The sequence below is a fragment of the Hemiscyllium ocellatum genome, chromosome 22, assembly GCF_020745735.1.
Source record: "Hemiscyllium ocellatum isolate sHemOce1 chromosome 22, sHemOce1.pat.X.cur, whole genome shotgun sequence".
In the NCBI taxonomy this organism is placed as follows: Eukaryota; Metazoa; Chordata; class Chondrichthyes; order Orectolobiformes; family Hemiscylliidae; genus Hemiscyllium; species Hemiscyllium ocellatum.
The window spans coordinates 45,631,242-45,643,377 of record NC_083422.1 but is presented as its reverse complement, the minus strand read 5'-3'; positions in this window follow the sequence as shown (position 1 = coordinate 45,643,377).

Genomic DNA, 12,136 nt, shown 5'->3' with positions numbered 1-12,136 from the left:
CCAATGCTCACTCTGTCCTAACCCCCTCCTTTGCACTTTCTCTCACTTCAGCCACCCCAGTGCTCATGCTCCAACTCTATGCTTTTGAATAAGCAGTAAACTTTGTAATACTATTTAAACAAAATGTACAACTTATTCCTAACATCCAGAGTTAACCAGTGGTAAATATGTACCATAGATCATGATTAAGTACTTCATGGTGTGCATCAAATAGAAAATATGATCAAGGCAGATCTGATGGATTTCTCAACAATTTCCCCTGGATGTTAATAGCATGGTGGGTCAGCAAATCTTATTAAACATCATAAGAGATCACAATTCTTCACATTTGCTGATGTAACCTTGAAACTCTTATCAAGAGCTACTCCATCACGGAGTGCCTGAATGTCTGCGCCAATTCCAATTGATGACCCTCTTAAAGGTAAGCTTCAAAACTCCAACACCCAGTATTCATTCATAAGTCACTGGCAGCCTGTCTCATTGAGCCAGTCCCACAGTGAATGTTTCCTTAATGCTCCAATATCTAGCCTCGCCAGTCCAGGTTTTCCTCAGGTCCCAATTTTGCTCAGTTACATTCAGCAAATTGGGAGAAACTGCAAGGGGCTTAGAGGAAGTCTGCAAGCATTAATACTTAAGTGCATCTGAAAGAGTTTGAACTGAAAGCATACACATAGTAGCTATTCTGGGACAAAAGTTTGCAATACCAATAAGGACTCAGCAGTGGACTGTACTTCAAACACAATATATATGTGTTCACCAGCATATTACTTCAATAGAGTGCATAGTTAACTTGGGAATTTGGTGAATAATAGAATTTTAATATTGTAGTTATGATTTTAATATCTAGCCACATTTTACATTTAAATTAACTTTAATGGGACTTGCAGTTTCCTACGGTTGTGAATTTGCTAGTGAAAATGCCCAAGGATTTGTTTACACAGGAAGTAAGTAGCACAATATTGGACCAAAGAAGCACTGTGACAAAATGCGATAAAGAAAGATTTTTTTTTAACAATAATTAACAATAGCTACATGATTGCCACTGGGCCAGTTCTTTATTCAAGATGTTATAAAGTTTCACCATTTTCCATGGTGGGATTTGAACTCATGTCCCCAAAACATTGGGGAGACAAGCCGCCTACTTGCGGAACGTTTCAGAGAACATCTCTGGGACACCCGAACCAACCAACCCAACCACCCCGTGGCTCAACACTTTAACTCCCCCTCCCACTCCACCAAGAACATGCAGGTCCTTGGACTCCTCCATCGCCAGACCATAACAACACGACGGTTGGAGGAAGAGCACCTCATCTTCCGCCTAGGAACCCTCCAACCACAAGGGATGAACTCAGATTTCTCCAGTTTCCTCATTTCCCCTCCCCCCACCTTGTCTCAGTCAAATCCCTCGAACTCAGCTCCACCTTCCTAACCTGCAATCTTCTTCCTGACCTCTTCGCCCCCCACCCCACTCCAGCCTATCACCCTCACCTTGACCTCCTTCCACCTATCGCATCTCCAACGCCCCTCCCCCATGTCCCCCCTCCCTACCTTTTATCTTAGCCTGCTGGACACACTTTCCTCATTCCTGAAGAAGGGCTTATGCCCAAAACGTCGAATCTCCTGTTCCTTGGATGCTGACTGACCTGCTGCGCTTTTCCAGCAACACATTTTCAGCTCTGATCTCCAGCATCTGCAGACCTCACTTTCTCCCCAAAACATTGGCCTGTTATTCTGGATTGTTAGTTCAATGACATCACAACTTCATCACTATCCTTCCCTTTTTGTCTTAACACAGACTCAACTGCTATCCTGGCCTCCAGTCCTCCATTCTATGTAAACTTCAATTCATCTAAAGTTCTACTGACTGCATCCTATCCCACACCAACATTGTGAACTTGCTGACATATATTCTTTCCTGTCCATTAGTGCCTCCAATTTAAAATTCACAACATTGGATTTCATCTCCCCTTTTCTATATCTGTAAGTTGTCAACCCATGGTTCCAGAAAAGCCTTCTATTCCTTCAACTCAGGCCTCCTTTTTTCTCACCATTTATAACTGTTGCCTTGGTCTTTGTAATTCCTTCCCTAAACTCTTCTACCATGCGCTCCCCTCCCTTTTCTCCTTTAAAACCTTTCACAAAACCTAACATGTTAATCTTGATAGTCTCTGAATAGTTGTGGGCAGCAAGGTGGCACAGTGGTTAGCACTGCTGCCTCACAGCGCCAGAGACCCGGGTTCAATTCCCACCTCAGGCGTCTGACTGTGTGGAGCTTGCACGTGTCTGCGTGGGTTTCGGTGCTCTGGTTTCCTCCCACAGTCCAAAGATGTGCGGGTCAGGTGAATTGGCCATGCTAAATTGCCTGTAGTGCTAGGGGTAAATGTATGGGTGGGTTGCGCTTCGGCGGGTCGGTGTGGACTTGTTGGGCCGAAGGGCCTGTTTCCACAATGTAAGTAATCTTAAAAAAGAATTTCTTCCTTTGACTCAATATCCAAACTGCCAAAATGTATCAAATGTTTTTCAACAAACAACATAAGAAATTGAGTTATGTTTATTTATGTTCACTAAAGTGAGTCACTGACTAATGGATGGTAAAGAAAAAGTGAGAAGTGAGTCAAGATTTTACTAGATCCACTTTTAGGAAAGCTATAATTGTTAGGAGTCACTATATGTAGAGTCATTCTCTGAGTGAGTCATCATTAAGCCCATAGCTGTAGGTGAGATATCACTTGCTTGGCCGATAGGAACATCATCAGAGTTCTGAGAAGTAGTTTCTTCGACTTCTGAGCAGGATGGCGACTGAGGTTTTGTTATTTGATTCAGGACGTTGGCAAAAGTTGCAACTTGCTTGGCTATCTTTCCCCATTCAGTCTGTATACTGTGCTGCATTGTATTGAGGTCACTGTGCAGCTGAATAAAACCACTCTGGAGAGCATGCCTGATGTTCTCATTGCAGGGGACTCTTGGTATTGTCTTTTCTTCTTGTTGGCTTGGGAGTTTGAGCAAATTGTAATGCATATCTCTTGACCCATATGCATAATGTTCTACATATGGTTCCAATGGTGACCGTTCTTTATGTGTACCTGTGCAGGTTCTCCTGAGGTAGGCATTATCTTGCTCATTCTCCTGTTGTTCCCTACTAGGTTCTTCCAATATCAAAGGGATTTGTAGGGTATCATGAATGGCCTCCTCACACATGGTGCTTGTTGTGTTGGTGTCTCCTGATGTGGTCTCTGATGATACAGACGAGTCATCTATGTTGAGGGGAGAGAGGAAAGCATCAGAAGTTGATTTGATCAGGAAATGTCCATTTATTGAACTGCTGAAGAATTTAATGGGCTTAATGTGCATTGATTTGTCTCAGACCGAGTAAGTTATATTAAGACTTTATACTTAATAAAAAAAGGTTTGATTGGTTAGCAAGTGGACTTTGATTAGTTGCTATGGAGAATGCTCCAGGAAATAGTTAGCCCCAAATGTTTGTACTAATTCAAGGAGGGCAAATAGACTCTGGTCAAGTTGAATTGGTGGCCCAGTATGTTTTTCTTTAACAATTTTTTTGAATTTGCAAAAGTAAAGTCCCTCCACATCAATACTTATAGCTTCTAGCAATTGTAAGTGAGCCATTGCAAGTCCAATTGATAATCTCAAAATGGTTGTTGGATTATTCTTAGCAGATTCAGAATTGTTCAGTAAGTATTGGCCAGTCACAGAATTGTATCTAATATTCAACATAATATTCTAAAAAAATTGGCTGGTTGAGTACCATCAGTACATTGCTTTTTGTGAACAGCTGAAAGGGATCTGTTGTTTGATACATGATACCAGTTATTGGGATGTATAGCCTACATATTTGGCATCACACTAGCTCTGACATTTGTATACTATATTACTCAGGAAGGAAGAACATGATGTAGGCTTGATGGAATCATTCTATTACCACTTGCAATATTTTTCTGCTAGTACATAACTTCAATGTTGCTGAATTGTACACATTTTTATTGAAACTTTTCATCTTGCACTCACCAGTACAATGTGCAAGAAATACCAATCGCCACTCTTGTGTAGTCTAAGTATTGGGTAATTCTATAATGTGAAGTATTGCAAGGTGGATAATAGTTCCATAGTGAATTCACCATTCCAACATCTCAACTTATCAGTTCACTCATCACCTAATCCACATCCTTTTCTGGCAATATAATCACTTTGAAATATAGTATTCTTCCATCTGTCCGGATGAATACAAGGTGAAAAGTTCTAACAGCATGATCATTATTTTGACCAATGTGTTTACTAAATTAATCTTTGGAACTTCTGGAGGTTCTCCTGATTTGGGCCAGAAGTCTGTCAGAAGATCCACAGGTTTTTCACTAAAGAAAAAACGTAAGAGTACACTGTGTTTCTTCACACCTGCTGTACCATTCAATATATAGTGGTTGCTTTTCTGCCTCAACTCCACATTCTCACCCACTTTCTACCTAGCTTGACTCAAAGTCACACAACACAGAAACAGGCCCTTCCATCCAATCGGTCCGTGCTAACATAATCCCAACTAAACTAGCCCAACCTGCCTGCATTTGGACTATATCCCTCCAAACATTTCTTATTCATGTATTTATCCAAATGTCTTTTAAATGTTGTAACTGTACCCACATCCACCATTTCCTCTGGAAGTTCATTCCACACACAAACAATTCTCTGTGTAACACAGTTTCCCCTCATGTTTTTTAAATCTTTCTCCTCTCACCTTAAAAATATGCCCCCGCTCTTGAATTCCCCCACTAAAGGAAAAATACACTTTCTATTTACCTTATCCATACCCTTCATGATTTTATCAACCTCTACATGGTCACTACTCAACCTCCTACCCCCCCAAAGAAAGACGTCCTAGCCTATCCAGCCTCTCTATGTAACTCAATCCCTCCATTTCTGGCAGCATCCTAGTAATTTTTTTCTGAACCCTCTCCAGCTTACTAATATTCTTCCTATAACTGGGCAATCAGAACTGAACACAGTACTCCAGAAGAGGCCTTACCAACATCCTGTACAATGTCAAAATGACATTCCAACTCCTATACTCAAGGCTCTGAGCAATGATGGCAAGCATACTAAGTGCCTTCTTTGTACTCTGTCCAAATGTGATGCAAACTTCAAAGAACCCTATGTCTCTTTGTTCTACAACATTACCCAAGACCCTGCTTTAATTGTATAAGTCCTGCCCTTGCCTGTTTTACCAAAATGCAATATTTTGCATTTATCCAAATTATACTCTATCTGCCATTCCTTAACCCATTCACCAAATTGATCAAGATTTCTTTGTAATCTTAGATAACCTTCTTCATTGACCACTGTACCACCAGTTTTGGTGTCATCCACAAGTTTACTAACCATACCTTCTATATTCTCATGTAAATCATTTATACAAATGACAAACAAAAGTAGACCCAGCACCAATCCTGTAGAACACTGCTGGTAACAGGCCTCTAGTCTGAAAAACAACCCTCCACTACCACTAAATAAAAACTGAAATAACTGCAGATGCTGTATACTGAGGGTCAGTAGACCCGTTAGCTCTAATTTCTCTTCACAGATGCTGCCAGACCTGCTGAGCTTTTCCAGGAATTTCTGTTTTTGTTCCTCCACTACTACTCTCTGTCTCCTGCTGTTAAGCCAATTTTTAACCAATTCAGCTCACCCTGAATCCAGTGTGATCTAACTTTATTAATAAGTCTACCATGCAGAACCTTGTGACTCACTGAAAGACAGAAAAGGCTTAAATAGACACACCAATGGAACATCCAGTGTCCTCTGCAGTGGAGAATTCCAAAGGTTCATAACTCTGGGTGAAGACACATGATGGAAAGAAACAAAACATACAAAGTAAGAGCGCACTTGGAGAAAAAGGATCAAAATAATAAAAATTGTTAATGAGACAGAACTAATTAAAAATTTCTCTGTAATGCATTAGAATAAGAAAACCAGTTAAAGTGGTTGGACTAATTAAAGATTTCATAGTAATGGATCCCTGAGGCAAAAATTTTTAAATATATAATTTGGAGGGGATAACCCATTTCTTAATTAATAGCAGTTAAATGACTTAACCAATGGCAATACACAAGTACAAAGAAAGTTTTGGTCACAATGGGACTTGGAAAATAGGCTAAGTGCTAAGATGGCAGCTAACCAGTAGCAGACATACAAGGGGATGTTCGTTGACTGAACAAAATTATATTCCACTGAGAAATTTAAAAAACTAACAGAAGCATGCATAATCTGTAGTTAACCAATGATGTATCAAATTGAAAGAAGAGGAATATAATCCTGTGAAAACTTGTGCTAGATCAGAAATTGGAAAAAAAAGAGAAAGCAATGGTGATAACGTAAAAAGAAAAATGAATGAATAGTTGGAAATTGGAAGATGGCAGTAAACTAACAAGAAATATAACAGCAGCTGATAAAAGCTTCTAAAACATACAACAAAGAAAGTAACAAAGGTATAGGTTGATTGCTCAGAGGAAAATAGTGGAAAATTAATAATAAGAAACAAAGAAATAGCATCAACTTTCAGTAAGTATTTTGTATCTGTCTACACCGGAGAAGACATTAATGTGTATTAGAAAATTAAGGGACAGGAAGAAAGGAGCTGAAAACAATTACTATCACCGATCTCCACAAGTCAATAAAAGTATGCAGAACATATAAGAACACTGAAGAAATTCCATCAGCTATGTCTCCACCATATTTTCTGGCTTTAATACTAACGTACTTCATGAAGCTAACTCTGCCAGCCTTTAAGCAACACTCCTGAAAAATCAATTGATACAGACTGAATACTGTGTTTGGATACCTGTTATCTCAGAAGCATAACAGCTGAGTAGGCCATTCAGTCCCTTAAATTTCCTAATTTAGTTCATGGCTGATCATTAAGCATCCCCATGTCATTAGCATCTAAGAATTTATCAATCTCTCTTAAACATGGTCAATGACTCCATTTCACAGTAAATTCCAAACATTCACTGCCCACTGAGTGAAGAAATTCCTCTGTGTTTAAATTCTAAATGACTTGCTTCTTATTCTGAAACTGTACCCCCAGTCTGGACACTCCACAGGCACAGAAAATGTCCTTTCATCATCTATTTTGTCTATCCTTTAAGAATGAGTGCTTCTCATTCTTCTAAATTGCAGAGAATAAAGGCCAATGTCCTCGACCACTCCTCACAGGATAGTCTCACAATCTCAGGAATTATCTGGTGACCTCTATCTAATTCCCTCTGTGGCAAATGTATGCTTCTTCAGGCAATGGGACAGGCATTGCACACAATACCTTTGATGCCACCTCACCAAGGTGTTATATAACTTTACACTTACACTCAGATCCTCTTGTATTAAAAGCCAACATAGCAATTGTCTTTCTAGTTATTTTCTGCATCAGCATTAATGACTCACAAATAAGGACACATCCTTCTGGACATCAACACTTTTGAAACATTCATCATTTAAGAAATATTCTGTGCCCCTACACCCAAATCGTTGGTCTGGATTGTGAATAACTGGAGCTCATACACTTAACCTTGCAGTAACCAACTAATCATCTGACCTGAGATTGACCCGTTTACTGTATTTAAATTTCACTAATCAATCCTCAGTCTATGCCAGTATGTTATCTCCTATCCCGTATGGTCTCATTTGTATATTTCCTCCTCAGTGGAACCTTTTCAAAAGCCTTCTGAAAAATCTAAAATACCACATCCACTCATCCCTCCCTTACCTATTCTACTAGAAGCTTCCTCAAAAAACTCCAAGTGGTATATCAAACATGATTTCCGCTTCATAAATCCATGATGACTCTGTCCAACTAGATTATTACTTTCTAAGTGTCCAGTTATGACATTTTTCTCAACACTGGAATGACCAGGATTCCAGGGAAGGACAATGAATATGCTTGAAAGACACTTTGAAGCTCTCCTAGACAACACAATGACATTAATGACTGAGAAGCCTTTGCTATCAATTTTTCAAGATGCTGACAACTTCCATTTAATTGCATCACGCAATGAGTCCCAGCTCTTAATGATATTGGAGATATGCAGCAGAAATGTAAAGGAAAGGAAGTAAATCCGGTCCTTCAAGTCACTACCATGTGGCTGATCTTTTGTCATGCAGTAAGAAACAATTCCTAATGAGTGTCCTGCTCATCTGCTCTAAGATCTGTGTGTTCAGAATTGGCCAGTTACATTGTATGAAGGCCCATGGCAGAAATTGTGATCCAGATCAGATTGTTTCATTGAATCCAGGGACATTCAATTATTCTACTATTGCAATCCTTTGAATTGACCAATCTAATAACGCAGACAATGACTGTTTCCAACGAGCAGGAATCGAATACAGAGAATGCTGGAGAAACCCAGCAGACCTCATAGCATCTGTGGAGAGAAAAACAGAATTAACATCTCCAGTCTGATACTACCTCTTCTTAGAAGTGAGTCTTGAAGAATTAACTCTGTTTCTCTCTCCACAGATGTTACCAGAACTGCTGAGTTTCTCCAGAATTCTGAGTGTTTGGTCCAGATTTCCAGCATCCGCAGGATTTCGCTTTTAAGAGAGAATCTAAACATTTCTCATAGTCATACAGTCATAGAGGTCATTGGCCCATTGAGTCTGACAGTCAAAAACAAGCACCTAACAATTCTAATCTAATTTTTCAGCACTTGGCCCACAGCCTTAAATGCCTTGGCATCACAAGTGTACATCTAAAAACTGCTTAAATATCATTATGGTTTCTGCTTCTATCACCCTTATAGACAATGAGTTCCAGTTTCCCACCACTTTCTGGGTGAAAAAGATTTTCTTCACATCCCCTCTAAACCTCCTGCCTCTTACCTTAAATATCTGTCCTCTGATTATTGATTCCTGTACCAACAGGAAAAGTTCCTTCCTATCTAACCTATTTATGCCCCTCATAATTTTATCCTTCTCAATCATGTGTCTTCTCCCTGACTTCAGTCTTCTCTGCTCCAAGGAACACAATCTGTCTGTTCCTTGGAGCATAACCCTCTGTTCATAACCAAAATTCTCCAGTTCAGGCAACATCCTGGTAAATCTCCTCCGTACCTTCTCCACTGCAGTCACATTCTGCCTACAGTATGGATTCCAGAACTACACACAATTACTATGGCCGACCCAATATTTTATTCATTTCCAATATAAACTCCCTGCTCTTAAACTCTATGCCTCAGCCAAGAAAGGGAAGTATATCATAATCCTTTTAACCACTTTAACTATCTGTCCTGCTATCTTATGTGACCAGTGGTCATGCACACCTGCTGGTCCTTGGTGCTTCTCAGGATCCTACCATTGATTATGTATTGTCATGCCCAAGCCTATTACCTGACAATTATCGAGATGAATTCCATTTGCCATTGATCAGCCCAACTTATCAGCCTGTATATATCTTCCTGTAATCTAAGGATATCCTCACCATTAATCACCTCTCTGATTTTGCTATCATCCGGGAACCTACTGAAGAATACTCCTATATAGCAAGGACCCCAACACTGATCCTTGGAGAACTTCAAATGACATAGAATTTCAATCACAAAAACACCCCTTGACTGTCACCCTTATGCCTGAAACGTCGATTCTCCTGCTCCTTGGATGCTGCCTGACCTGCTGCACTTTTCCAGCAACACATTTTCAGCTCTGTCACCCTCTGCGTCATGCTACCCAGACAAATCTAGACCTAATTCACCAAATTAATTAATTCCCTTCCTCAAAAAGCAGTGGCTGCAGAATCTTTAAATATTTTTAAGGGAGAGGTAGATATTATCAAGGGGAAGAAATGTTATCAGGGATATGTAGGAATGTTGGCTTTCAGTTAAATTCAGATCAGACACGATCTTATTGAATAGTGGAGAAAGCTTGAAGGGCCAAGTGACCTACCTTATTTCTTGTTCATATGTTCAGTGGGGAGTTTTCCCATATTTTTTATTGATTCCAGTCTTCCTAGGGATCCTTGATGGTTTCTTAATCATATTCTGTTAAGTGCTTCCTTGATGTCAAGGGTAGTCACTCTCCTCCACAGTTTAAGTCTACATTTGGACCAAGGCAGTAATGAAATCAGGAGTCAATGGCCCTAACAAAACCCAAACTGAGCGTGAATTAATAGATTTCTCCTTTGCAAGTGCTGGTTTGACAGCACTGTCAAAGACCACTTCAATCACTTTTTACTTTATTTTTTCTTATTTTATGTTTGATTGTAGATTGAACTGATAAAAGGACTGGTTTACAACAAAGGACTGAGGAAGGAATTGAGCTACTTTTAAGTTTCTGAAACTTATTGTTTCACTATTGCTCTGTTCAGACAGTGAGAGAAGCTTTGATTAAACATCCCGTTTCCAGAGGTTTTGTAAACAAAGTGAGATTCAGCCAACAACATTGGTGTGCCAGTTGTGGATGCCAATGGGCATGAGATGATAACTATTTGATTGAGTCCTGGGTAAATGAACAATTTGTGTGTATGAACAGTACTTCAAACAGCTGAAAGGGGAGATTGTGTTTATGTATATTGCTCTCTCTCTCCTGTAAAATATCTAAAGCCTGAAGAAAGTTAATTTATTTACTCCCACCAATTGCTGTAACTGTTCATTTTAAGGGAAACCCCTTTTCAAATATTTTAATAAAGACAGATAGAAAATAGGAGGAGGAGGAGGAGGCCATTCAGCCCTTTGAACCTGCTCCACCATTCAATATGATCATAACTCATCATCCAACTTAGTACCCTGTTCCCACATTCTCCCCATATCCTTGATCCCTTTAGCCCTAAGAACTATACCTTCATCTTGAAAACATTCAGTGTATTGGCCTCAACTGCTTTTTGTGGCAGAGAATTCCACAGGCTCATCATGCTTTGAGTGAAGACATTTCTCCTAATTTCAGTCCTGAATGGCTACCATGTATTCTTTCACTGTGCCTCTCGTTTGGACTACCCAGTCATTGGGAACATCTTTCTTGTGTTTGGCTTGCTTAGTCCTGTTAGAATTTTATAGGTTTGTGAATGTAAGAGTGAGTTTAAAAAGGAAACTTAAAAGGAAAAGGACACCAATCAGCTTGAGATTGGAGGTAAACACTGCTTTGTATGCAGATGAAGTACAAAGGGTAGATGAGAGAAATGAAGGATTTTACCCAAAGGAAAGATAATTCCTTTTTCTTTAAAGGAAGCACCAAGTATACGACTATAGAAAGGAATACAGGGGCTACTCAAATTCTCTTGCTGGAGAAAAATTTATGTTTTCATCCAGAATTCATTGAAAGCCTAATGGATTAGGTGGAGAACATACCACATTTCTATTGTACAGAGTCCAACTGGAATGTGACGTTGTCTGGAGTAGAGGTAGTTGGAGTATTTAAGCAATCACCTGTGGATGGAATTGATTTACACCTGGAGAACGTTTTTACAGAAGTGAAAGTTATAGCTTCACCTATAATCACAGAGAGGCGAAAGTGAGGACTGCAGATGCTGGAGATCAGAGTCGAGAGTGTGGTGCTGGAAAAGCACAGCAGGTTAAGCAGCATCCAAGGAGCAGGAGAATCAACGTTTTGGGCAAAAGCCCTTCATCAGGAATGAGGCTGTGAGCCGAGTGGATGGAGAGATAAATGGGAGGGGGGTGGGGCTAGGGTTGAAGATAGCTGAGAGTGCTTTAGGTAGATGGAGTTGGGGGTAATGGTGATAGTTCAGAGAGGAGGGTGGAGCAGATAGGTGGGAAGGAAGATGGACAGGTCATGAGGGTGGTGCCAAGTTGGAAGGTTGGATCTGGGATAAGGTGGGGAGAGGGGAAATGAGGAAATTGGTGAAATCCACATTGATGCTGTGGGGTTGGAGGGTCCCAAGGCAGAAGATGCGTTCGTCCTCCAGGTGTCTGGTGGTTAGGGAGTGGCGATAGAGGAAGCCCAGGACCTGCATACCCTTGGTGGAGTGGGAGGGGGAGTTGAAGTGTTTAGCCATGGGGTGGTGGGGTTGGTTGGTGCGGGTGTTCTGGAAATGTTCTCTGAAGTGCTCACATCTCCCCCTTCACCTCCGTCCAAGTCACCAAAGGAGCATTCCACATCCATCAAAGTTTTACCTGCACTTCCGCACATG